The 12,109-nt window shown below is 45.7% G+C and overlaps 1 protein-coding gene across 10 annotated transcripts in view; it reads left to right on the top strand.

Moving 5' to 3' along the window:
- The first annotated feature begins 861 nt into the window (after positions 1-861).
- The window catches only part of ARHGEF37 (Rho guanine nucleotide exchange factor 37), a 52,982-nt gene continuing 41,734 nt past the window's right edge, over positions 862-12,109 (top strand). For 2 of the 10 annotated variants that reach the window (XM_047730688.1, XM_047730696.1), the window contains exon 1: positions 864-1,554. The gene's annotated coding sequence lies outside the window, so the exon portion shown is untranslated. Of the gene's footprint in view, positions 1,578-9,190; positions 9,287-12,109 lie in introns of all 10 variants that reach the window. The other 8 variants (XM_047730692.1, XM_047730690.1, XM_047730694.1 and 5 more) reach the window with 8 other exon arrangements.

Below are 12,109 nucleotides of genomic sequence, written 5' to 3' on the forward strand. Positions count from 1 at the left end.
CTACAGACTAAACCACCCCTCTCCCCTTCTAGTTTCATCCATCACATTCGAGACATAGCCCCATTTTGGTCTTCATGTTTTTTGTTTTGGGGGTTTTTTAAAAAAAGATTTTATTTACTTATTAATTAGAGAGAGAGAGCACACACATGAGAGATCACAGGTGGTAGGGAGGGCCAGAGGGAGAAGCAGACTCCCCCACTCTGAGCAGGGAGCTGGAGGGGAGGCTTGATCCCAGGACCCTGGGATCATGATTTGACCCAAAGGCAGACGCTTAACACACTGAACCACCCAGGCACCCCGGTCTTCATGTTTTTGTGGGTGTAGACTAGTGGTTAAGCAACAGGAGGCCTCCAACAGTTTGAATTTGAATACTGGTCCTGTCCCTTAGTAGCTGTGTAACAGTAGGCAAATTGCTTTCATTTTTCTGGCCTCAGTTTCTCTAAAATGAAGATAGTAGTAACAGTAATGCTAAGAAGCATGCCTTTTTTATAGAGAAGTTGTGAATGAGGTAAATGAGGAAACACAAGTAAAATGTTTACTATAGTGCCTGGCATTTAGGAAGCCAAATTACTATTGCTACCACTTATAATAATAAATAATAAGCCCTAATAATGAGAATAAGAATTAGAACTGAGAAGATTTGGGAAAGTTAATCTAGTCGATTGCCGATCCCACAAACAAGGTTTGCCTTCCCGTATACGACACTTTTTCATAGCGATTTTCACTCTTCAATGTCAATGTTCTAAGTGTCTGACCAACCTCACCCACCACCGCCCCGCCCCCCAAGGGGGCGGGGACCTACTTAGGGCCTAGAACAGAGTCCTATTTCACAGCAGGGAGAGAGTGGACGTACAGCTTTCTATCACAGGAAAGGAGACTGGGGTGAGGGAGACTGGCAGATTTGTCTGAGATTGAGCTCGTGGGAGAGCTGGGTAAGAACCCAGAGGTTCTGGGCAGCGGACCCTGGGAATGAAATCGAAGTCTAGCCCTAACATCTGGTGCTTTGGGCAGAGCCACGGATACCCAGATTGTCAGTGATCCAAGGGTCAACATTCCCACCGGGTGGCCTAAGCAGTGGCCCGTGTTTTGGGGGCGTCGAGACCGGGCAAGCAGGCGGCTGAGCGGAAAGGCACGGGTGGGTGCACCCGCCCTCCCCGGCGGCGCGGCGCTCAGAGTCGCGGCAACTCTCGGCGCTGGCGGCGGGCCAGGGCCACCCGGGGCCGGGCCGGGTCCCGGGCGCAGCGAGTGGAAAACAACCTGGCCGCAGACAATTGACAAAGGCGCGCAAGGGGGCCGGCCCTCCGCCGCGCGCACGCACGCAGCGTGGGCAGAGCCGCGCCCTCCGTGGGACCCGCGGCGCCCAGGCCCAGGTGCGGCGCGTGTCGGGGAGCGGGGCGTCCCACCCGCCTCGGCGGCGGCTCCGCGCGGGGAGTGCGCCCTGCGAGAGGGGCGGGGTGGACGGGCCGGACGCCCGGGTCCAGGTGGCGCTGTGGAGCTTTGTGTCCTGGGGCCGCAACGAAATGCAAGCAACCTGATCCACGTGACCTTTTACAGGTGGGCAGATAAGGCCTAGAGAGGTAAGGTGGTCTGGAAAAAAACTATTATTTCTTGCGTCGGTTTGTTTATCCCTGCCCGCTTCAGTGTAGGATTTGGGGTGACTTTTAATAAGAATCGATAGGTTGAAACAACAGAAAAATACAAACAGTATTAAAGGATCCTTGCCAAGGAAAGTATAATTATTACTACAGGCGGGGGTGGGGGGAAGAGAAGGGAAATTCGAAGTCCCTATGTTGTGCTGCCTTGGCCAAGGACCCGCAGAAAAGTGCCAGAGCTGAGAACAGAAGCCTGAGTGTCGGGCTCCCCCGGGAGTTCAGTGTTCTGGGCACAGTGAGCGACCAGAACTTGCAGGGGAGTAGAGAAACAGCAGCCTGTCCGCGGGCTTCACCTTCTTGGGATTCTGGACCCCTTAGACACCTGGATCCCTTCCTACAGAGGGGTTCACACATGACCTTGCACACCGTTTCAGATTTGACACGAAGCATTCTGCTGTAAGGAGTGACTGGAAGGCTGGCACTCAGGCTGTGCTATCAAGAGCAATTTTTTGCTCTTTTTAAAGGGATGCAACCAGGGAAAAAAGCGAGAACCGGCTGTCAATCCAGTGTTCTGACCCCGCTAGCTGGGTGATCTTGGACACACCGTTTAACCTCTCCAAGACCCAGTGTTTTGCTCTCTTTTTTTTTTTTCTTTACAGATTTTATTTAAATTTGAGTTAGTTCACTTATCTAGTGCAGTATTAGTTTCAGTCCCAAGCCCGGCTTTATCTGTAAAATAGAGATGAGATTGTCTGCCTCCTCCTTCAAGTTATTGTCCGACTTAAGAATGAATGCTGATCCCAGTGTCTGGCACGTAGGGAGTGCTCAGTGAGCGGTGCAGGTGCACAGAGCCCAGTGGCTCGCAGCTGTGCCAGTTAGGAAAGATGATGACATGGAAGACATTGGGCTGTCTCTGAAATAAAACACAAAATTAAAAACATTGTAAACCTGAAACTATAAAGAGAACCCTATAATGACTCAAAGCGACAGCACAGATCTTGGCGATGATCATCTAAACAAAAGTACAGCAAAGCACCACATCAATATTTGGCCTAAGGTGAAAGGCTGAGAGGAGAAGCCACCAGACATTCTAACAAGGACTGTTTACTGGGCCTTGCTTGCCTCTTTTGAGTGGAACCAGCACCTGCATAGCTTGTTTCTAAATGAGAGGAAAGAGGAGGGTGATGTGGGGACCTGGGCGACACCCAGTCTTACCAGGTGATGTGGGCTCGGCTGAGTTCTGGCCGAGGCACAGGAGTTGCTGCAGTTGGCTCTCATCCCTCTTGGATCAGCAGCTTGTTGTGGTAAATAGAGCCTTGGTTGACTGTGTTCTAGATCAAATAAATGGCTTTTTATTTAACCGATGGGGGGGGTGGTGTTTGAGTGCTTTAACTGAAGCAAAATAGTGTTTGTTGAGCTCCATTGTCCAAAGCCTATAGCTTGTTTACTGACAGGCTAAGGAGTTTTTATCATTATTATTATTGATTTATTTGATTTATGGAGAGAGAGCACATGCATGCATGCACAAGGGGAGAGGGGCAGAGGGAGAAGGAGAAGCAGATCCCCCACCCAGCTGGTCCCAGGACCCCGGGACCACCACCCAAACCCAAGGCAGATGCTTAATTGATTGAGCCATCCAGGTGCCCCAGGCTTAAGAGTTTTAAAATCTGCAGGTCCAAAATTGTGAGGACAGGGCCTGGGCAGGCCTACTTGCCTATAAAAAGAACTGCTCTTACAAAAAAAATACAGTGTTGTTTTCTTTCTCTGCCATTTTAGGCCTTGCAAATAGAGTCAAGGAAATATGGCTTAGGGCAAATAGCTGCTATTTAATTTGGGTTGAGACAAATTACCTGTCTGGTGGGTTACATGCCTCTCCAGGTGTTTATAAAGGAGAGTTCTTCCTCAGAAACAGAGAATGTGTGTGATGTCTCTTCTCTTGCCCCCTGTCTGCCTCCCCTTGAGCCAGTCATTTCTCAACCCAGAGAAGTCCTTTTTCTGCAAGTTCAGTGACTTTGGCAAGTTCCTTCCCTTCCTGGCTCTGTGGCCTGATTTTGTTTCACAGTAGCTCTGTTGGAAAGTTGTTTTTTTGTTTGTTTGTTTTTTTAAAGGCTTCACACCAATGGGGGGAGCCCAACACAGGCTTGAACTCACGACCCTGAGATCAGATCTGAGCTAAGATCAAGAGTCAGTCACTTGGGGCACCTGGGTGGCTCAGTGGGTGAAAGCCTCTGCCTTCAGCTCAGGTCATGATCCCAGGGTCCTGGGATCCAGCCCCGAATCAGGCTCTCTGCTCACAGCAGGGAGCCCACTTCCCCCTCTCTCTCTGCCTGCCTCTCTGCCTACTTGTGATCTCTGTCTGTCAAATAAATAAAAATCTTAAAAAAAAAAAAAAAAGTCAGTCACTTAACAGACTGAGCCACCCAGGTGTCCCTGTTTTGTTTTTTTAAAGTAAGCTCTACATCCATTGTGGGGCTTGAACTCAGGACCCCAAGATTAAGAGTTGCATGCTCTACCAACTGAGCCAGACAGAAAACTAGAAAGTTTTCCCTAATTTGACCTTTAGATTCTAACCATTTGGTGCTCATAGGATGGCATAGAGCAAACATACTCTCCTAGGCCAAGGCTCTTCCTTATTTGAACGCAGCCCGTGGACCTCTTTCATGTTTCTACTTCCAGACTCGCTGCCTTCATTCTTTCAACATTTCTGTAGTAGGTTGAGATTAAAAGCAGAATTTTCCCAAGAAGTGATCTACAAACTACTTGCATCAGAGGAACTAGGGCGCCTGGGCGGCTCCGTCGGTTAAGCCTCTGCCTTCGGCTCAGGTCATGATCCCAGGGTCCTGGGATCAAATTCCGCATCAGGCTCCCTGCTCAGTGAGGAGTCTGCTTCTTCCTTTGCCTCTGCTGATCCCCCTGCTTGTGTGTGTGCACTCTCTCGCTCTCTTGCTCTCTCTCTCTCTCTCTCTCAAATAAATAAAAATCTTAAAAAGAAATCACCTAGGGGCTTGTGGAAATGCCCCATCCCTGACCACCTGAATCAGAATCTTCAAGCCAGCGGACAAGAATTTACACATCTGACAAGGGCTCCTGGTGATTCTTATGCACCTTTGGTTATCTGTTTGGGTGTTGGGGGTGTGGATTGGTAGTGGGGGATTATATATTCCTTATAAATTCTATATTGTTTGTCTAAATTATGTAATGAGTGAGAGCCTCTTTTGTAAATTGAACAAAACCATGATGTCCAGGGAAAACATGAGTAGCAAGTAAGTGCTTGAGAAAATGCTCAAGATAATTCATCATTCGGGAAATGCACATCAAAACCACATGAGATGTCACTTCCTACCTATGAAGGTGGCTAAAATTAAAAAGACTGACTGTAGCAAGCTTGATAAGGATGTGGAGGAACTAGAACTTGTATGCACTATTGGTGCGAATGTAAAACGGTACAACCACTCTTTAAAAGTTTGACATCTATCTTGTGATCCAGACACATCCCTAGGTCTGGCATTATTGAACGAGAGAAACAGAGAACAGCCAATTGTTTGTCCAGTGTGTGGGTAAACAAACAGTGCTATGTCCCTACAATTAAATATGCTCAGCATTAAAAAGTAATGAACTGGGGCTCCTGGGTGGCTCAGTGGGTTAAAGCCTCTGCCTTCAGCTCAGGTCATGATCCTGGGGTCCTGAGCAGAGAGCCCGCTTCCCCCTCTCTCTCTGCCTGCCTCTCTGCCTACTTGTGATCTCTGTCTGACAAATAAATAAATAAAAATCTTAAAAAAAAAAAAAGTAATGAACTACTGACACACAGATAGATCTCAAAATAATCTTGCTGAAAAGAAAAGAAGCCAGACCAAGAGTACAGACGCTACAATTCCACTTATATAAAACCCAAGGTAAAAAATTAATTAAAAAAAAACAAAACAAAACAAAGCCCAAGGGGAGTTGCTCTCCCCACCGCCCCCCCCCATCTTAAACATTTTGGTGGCTCTCAAGAATTTTGTATGATTATATTAGTCAACCTCCACTTGTTACAGTGTCATTGGCAATTTGATCTGCCAGTGTTTCTCCATTTCATTCATCCATTCAGTTAATCGAGTACTTACCATGTGCCTGATCTAGAGTAGATACTGTGTAATGTGTTGGTGAATAAAACAGACATGATCCATAGGGACGTCTGGTGGCTCAGTGGGTTAAGCGTCTGCTATTGGCTCAGGTTGTGATCCCAGGGTCCTGGGATTGAGACCTGCATTGGGCTCCCTGCTCAGTGGGGAGCCTGCTTCTGCCTCTGCCTCTGCCTGCTGCTCCCCCTGCTTGTGCTTGTGCTCTCTCTCTGACAAATAAGTAAAATCTTTAAAAAAAAAAATAGACATGATCCCTTTCCTTGTGGAGTTTACCCTTTATTGAATGAACCAGTAAAACAAATAGGATAAGAAAAATAGTTATTGGGGGAAAGGAGTGCTTCTTTGGAAGGGGGATGGGAATCAGAGAAAACTTCTTTGGGTTTCAAGCAAGAAGTAAAGCAGTCAGTTTCTTTCTTTTCTTTTTTTTTTTTTAAGATTTTTATTTATTTGACAGGGAGAGACACAGCGAGAGAGGGAACGCAAGCAGGGGGAGTAGGAGAGGGAGAAGCAGGCTTCGCTGAGCAGGGAGCCTGAGGTATGGCTTGATCCCAGGATGCTGGGACCATGACCTGTGCCTCACTCCCCTCTGGTGCTGTGAATCTAATCAGGATGCCATTATACTTGTCCAGGAGAAAGATGGTAGAGGTTTAGACTCAGGTGGTCTTAGAGATGGAAAGCATTAAAGGAACTGATGGATATCCTTAAACTGGGCAGATCACAGAGGTTGAAATTGATCAATGTTCTTTGAATTATGTAGTTTTTTTCAGTTTTTTTTTTTTTTTTTTTTTAAAGGGGGGTTTCAAGAGCAGGAGGAGGGAGTAGCAGACTCCCAGCCGAGCAGGGAGCCCAATGCAGGGCTCCATCCCAGGACACTGGGATCATGACCCAAGCCAAACGCAGACTCTTTTTTTTTTTTTTTTTTTTTTAGATTTTATTTATTTATTTGAGAGAGAGACAGTGAGAGAGAGCATGAGCGAGGAGAAGGTCAGAAGGAGAAGCAGACTCCCCATGGAGCTGGGAGCCCGATGTGGGACTCCATCCCGGGACTCCGGGATCATGACCTGAGCCAAAGGCAGTCGTCCAACCAACTGAGCCACCCAGGCATCCCCAAATGCAGACTCTTAACTGATGAGTCTGTTTTATCAGTCCCTAGTTTTATCAGTCTTTAGTTGTCCCTAGTTTTATCAGTTTTTATTTCATATTACTCTACTATGGTCCCCTCCACCCCCAACCCCCAGCTCTCAGCCTCCATCACCCATGTCTTGCTCCTTAGAGAGACCGCTTAGAAAGACATCAGGACCTTGCCAGGCTGGTTACACTAGCGTACAGCATTCCTTTGAGCCACTGGCCTAGTTGCCTTTCAGTAAGAGAATGAGGATAGTCTGCAATTACCTGTTATTCTGTTTTGTTTTGTTTTGTTTTTTTATCTATCCTGGCTCCCGGTGATCTCTGTTTCCCTTTATAAAGGCTGAGGGACCATCTCTTTTACTCAAGTGGCAGAATCCCCAAAAGGCTAAGGCTAAAGAGGGTGAGGAAAGAAAATATATTAGCTCCTAAGAAAATCCAAAGGCAGGGATGCCTGGGTGGCTCAGTAGGTTAAGCATCCGACTCTTGATTTTGGCTCAGGTCATGGTCTCAGGGTCGTGAGATTGAGCCCCGTGTTAGAATTAGCTCAAGAGTCTCTCTCTCCCTCTCCCCCAAATCTAATTCAAACAAACAAACAAACAAAACACCTAAAGGCAGTCAGTCTCCATCATGGCTGGACTGAGTAATGGCCTCAGGGCTCAGTTTCATGGTCCCTCAATCCTTAGCTCCCATTTCTTGGTGTTTGCTACAGTTTGAGTCAGGCTCTGGTGTGTCATTCCTGTTATTATTATCATCATGATCAGCTGTTCTCACCTTCAGCTTGAATATGATCAGCCAAGTGTCCTTAGATAATGTCTTGACCCATTGGATCCATGGTAGTGCTATCCTTTACAGTGAAACAACAATAGTAACGAAGCAACTATTAAAATTTTTGCGAGCTTACCTTGTACCACGTACTCTGTTAGACACTTTACATGGATTATCTTTTTTTTTTTTTAAGGATTTATTTATTTATTTGGCAGAGATCACAAGTAGGCAGAGAGGCAGACAGAGAGGAGCAAGCAGGCTCCCTGCTGAGCAGAGAGCCCGATGCCGGGCTCGATCCCAGGACTCTGGGATCATGACCTGAGTCAAAGGCAGAGGCTTTGGGGTGCCTGGGTGGCTCAGTGGGTTAAGCCGCTGCTTTCGGCTCAGGTCATGATCCCAGAGTCCTGGGATCGAGCCCTGCATCGGGCTCTCTGCTCAGCAGGGAGCCTGCTTCCTCCTCTCTCTCTGCCTGCCTCTCTGCCTGCTTGTGATCTCTCTGTCAAATAAATAAATAAAATCTTAAAAAAAAAAAAAAAAGGCAGAGGCTTTAACCCACTGAGCCGCCCAGGCGGCCCTACATGGATTATCTTATGAAATTTTATAATCACCCTGTAAAGGAGGTTAATAATTATCCCAGGAAAGCCAGCTGACTGATTGCTGAATCAGAATTTAAAATTGGATTTTCTGGCTCTAGAGTGTGGACTCCAAGCCTTTACAGTGACTCTTGAAGTCCCTCTTAAGAACTAAGAAGAGGGGAGCAAAGCCATCAAATAGTGTGCCTGTATCTTACTTTTTCTGAACATCAATCTTAAAATATACATGGCAATCATAGTAGGGGCAGAACTTTGGAAGTTATTTCATAATTTTGTCAATCTCTGATCCTTATGGGTTGTTAGAGTTTTGGGAGCTCTTCGTACAGGACGTCTCTCCTTGACTATTCAGTATGTCTGTATAAACCAGGAATGTCAGGCAGGACTCCAGTGTGGCCACTCTTCTTTCTATAGGCATTTCCTCCCTTTGTTTTTCTTTTCTTTCTCTCTCTCTCTCTCTCTTTTTTTTTTTTAAGATTTTATTTATTTATTTGACAGAGAGAGAGATTACAAGTAAGCAGAGAGGCAGGCAGAGAGAGAGAGGAGGAAGCAGGCTCCCTGCCAAGCAGAGAGCCCGATGCGGGGCTCGATCCCAGGACCCTGGGATCATGACCTGAGCCGAAGGCAGAGGCTTTAACCCACTGAGCCACCCAGGCGCCCCTCTCTCTCTCTTTTTTTTTAAAGATTTGTTTACTTTTATATGAGGTGGGGGGCAGAGGGAGAGGGAAGGAAGAGAACCCCAAGCAGACTACCTACTGAGCATGGAGCCTGACAAGGGGCTTGATCCCACAGCCCTGAGATCATGACCTGAGCCAAAATCAAGGGCCAGACACTTAATGGACTGTGCCATCCAGTACCCATAGTCCCGCGTCTTAACTGAGGTGGTGGTTACGCAAATGTGACATGTGATAAAATGACATAAAAACAATCATTCACAAATAGTAGACTGATGCCAATTTCCTGGTTTTGATATTGTGCTATATTTAAATAATAGGTAACCATCAGAGGACCCAAGTGAAAGATGCACAGAAAATCTGGTACTATCCTTGCTACTTCCTGTTGAATGAGTGTGTAAGTCTTATACTTGTCTGTAAGTATTTCAAAATAAAAAGTTAAAAACAAAAAATTACATAGCTTAACTTACCCACTATCTTTGCAGCTCTGTATGGACAAGTACCACCCAAAAGCCTGGGAGAGCAGGCTGGCTGTCCCTGTTCTATTTCCTGGTCTGGGTCGATAAGGAGGCTTATCTCAGAGAACAAGCTTGGGAAACGTGGCTTTCCTTGTAGTCCAGTCATGCTCAGTCCTGGGATCTCTTTCATGTCCCATGATAGGCAATTTTTTAAAAAAGATTTTATTTATTTATCTGTCAGAGAGTGAGCACAAGCAGGGGGAGCAGCAGGCAGAGGCAGAAGTAGGCTCCCTGCTGAGCAGGGAGCCCAATGCAGGGCTTGATTCCAAGACGCTGGGGTCATGACGTGAGCCGAAGGCAGACACCTAACCAACTGAGTCCCCCAGGAGTCCCCATGATAGGCAATTTATTTTTTTTAAACTTTTTTTTTTTTAAGATTTTATTTATTTATTTGTCAGAGAGAGAGAGAGAGAGAGCGAGCACAGGCAGAGTGGCAGGCAGAGGCAGAGGGAGAAGCAGGCTCCCCACAGAACAAGGAGCCCGATGTGGGACTCGATCCCAGGACGCTGGGATCATGACCTGAGCCGAAGGCAGCTGCTTAACCAACTGAGCCACCCAGGTGTCCCCCCATGATAGGCAATTTAGAACTAAAATCAGTTTAGCCCTCTGCTCTCTCTCTCAAATAAATAAATAAAATCTTAAAAAAAAAAAAAAAGACACAGAATTATTCCGTGACCACAAAGCTCTCCCTGGTGTTCTTTCTTTATGGTCACACCCACCTGCCCTTCACCCTCATCCCTAGCCAGGTGACCACTAATCTGTTCTCTGTCTCTATAATTTTGTACGTGACATAAATGGAATCATACATGACCTTTTAAGATTAGTTTGGTTTTTTTTTTCAGGCCGTGTAATACCCTCAAACGCCCTTCAGGCTATTACAATTTATGCATAATTCAATCCCTGTTATTTCTGGGTATTCAGTTGTAATGGATATACCCTTTCTTTCTTTTAGAGCATTCACCTTTTCTTAATTATTTTTTTTAAAGATTTTATTTATTTGAGAGAGAGACACAGTGAGAGAGAGCATGAGCGAGGAGAAGGTCAGAGGGAGAAGCAGACTCCCCATGGAACTAGGAGCCTGATGCGGGACTCGATCCCGGGACTCCGGGATTATGACCTGAGCCAAAGGCAGTCGTCCAACCAACTGAGCCACCCAGGCGTCCCTCTTAATTATTTTTTAAGTAGGCTCCACACCTAACATGGGGCTCGGACTCATGACCCTGAGATTAAGAGTACCTACATGCTCTACCGACTAAACCAGCCAAGTGTCCCTAAAGCGTTCACCTGTTAAACTCACCTATTAAAACAACGTTTTGATTGTTTCCGGTTTGAAAATTACAAATAAAACTTCTGTAAGCATTTGTGGACACATTTTTGTATGGACATAAGTTTTCTTTCTCTGGAATAGATGCCCGAAGTTATAATTGTTAGTAAGTGTAGGTTTCTTTTTTAAAGAAACTGACAAGCTGTTTCCTGCCGTGGCTATACCATTTTTGCATTCCCACCAGTGATGTCTGAGCGATCCAATTTCTCCCATACCTCTGCCAGCAGTTACTACTATATAATATTTTTCTGATTAATGGTTTTATTGAGCTATAACTCATCTCATATCCTTCACCCACTGAAAGTGTACAAATCAGTGGTTTTTAGTATATTCACTGAGTTGTGCAAGTATCACCACAATAAATTTAGATCATTTTCGCCACCCCCAAGAGAAACCCTGTGCCCAGTAGCCACCACACTCTATACCCTAGCCCGTTAGCCTAGGAACCCGATGATCTGCTTTTCTATAGATTTGCCTGTTCTGGATATTTCATATAAGTCAAATCATAAAATATGTGGTCCTTTGTGACTGATTGCTTTGACCTAGCGTAATGTTTTCAAGATTCATCCATGTTAGAGCACATATCCATAGGACTTCATTCCTTTTCATTACCAAATAATGTATAATATTTTTAAAGAAATAAAAGTATGTTTCTTTCCCTTATACAGACCATAAACTAAGAGATGACCAAATGCTCTTACAGGGAGGTTTTGCCAGGCCGACTTGGAGGTCTAGCTTGCAGTTAACCTAAGTGCAAATTAATGCTATTTTAAATATGTAGCAGTTCTCTGTAGAATGTGCTTTTTGTTTGTTTAGCAATAGTTCTGAGTAGTGGAACCTGAGTAGCTCTCCTGAAAGCCTGTTGGGATCTTTCTAGAGAACCTACTATGCGCAGGGGGGGTGAGTGTTAGTGACTCAGGCCAGGGACAGGTCAGCAGGCCACGGGCAGTGTTCAAGAGCTGGAACAGAGCTGTGCATCAGACAGATGCATTCTGGGATCTTTCTAGGCCCTTTGCTCTCCCCATTCAGTTTACAGATCATCTGATCCACAGGTCAGCGCTTATGGCCCAGGACAGAAACTTCTGCTGCTACTAGTCCCTCCCAAAGGACATTTATATATGCAAGTATCATCAGTATTGTGAGGAATAGTGAAGGACACCAGGTGAATGGGTGCTCCCCTGTCTCTGAGTGCGTAGGGTCTGGGCAGGAGGCTGAGGCTTGGTTCTAAATAATCCTAAATAACCAAGTACAAGTTTGAACGGGATGTGTGCCACTTTAAATATTAGGAAATATTTTACCCATCCAGAAAAGAACAAAGAACAGTGAAACAAATACCATGTTCTTACCGCCTCGCTTTATTTAATTTTAACATTTTTGTCCTCTGTGCTTCATTATTT

Source organism: Lutra lutra, chromosome 5, assembly GCF_902655055.1.
Source record: "Lutra lutra chromosome 5, mLutLut1.2, whole genome shotgun sequence".
In the NCBI taxonomy this organism is placed as follows: Eukaryota; Metazoa; Chordata; class Mammalia; order Carnivora; family Mustelidae; genus Lutra; species Lutra lutra.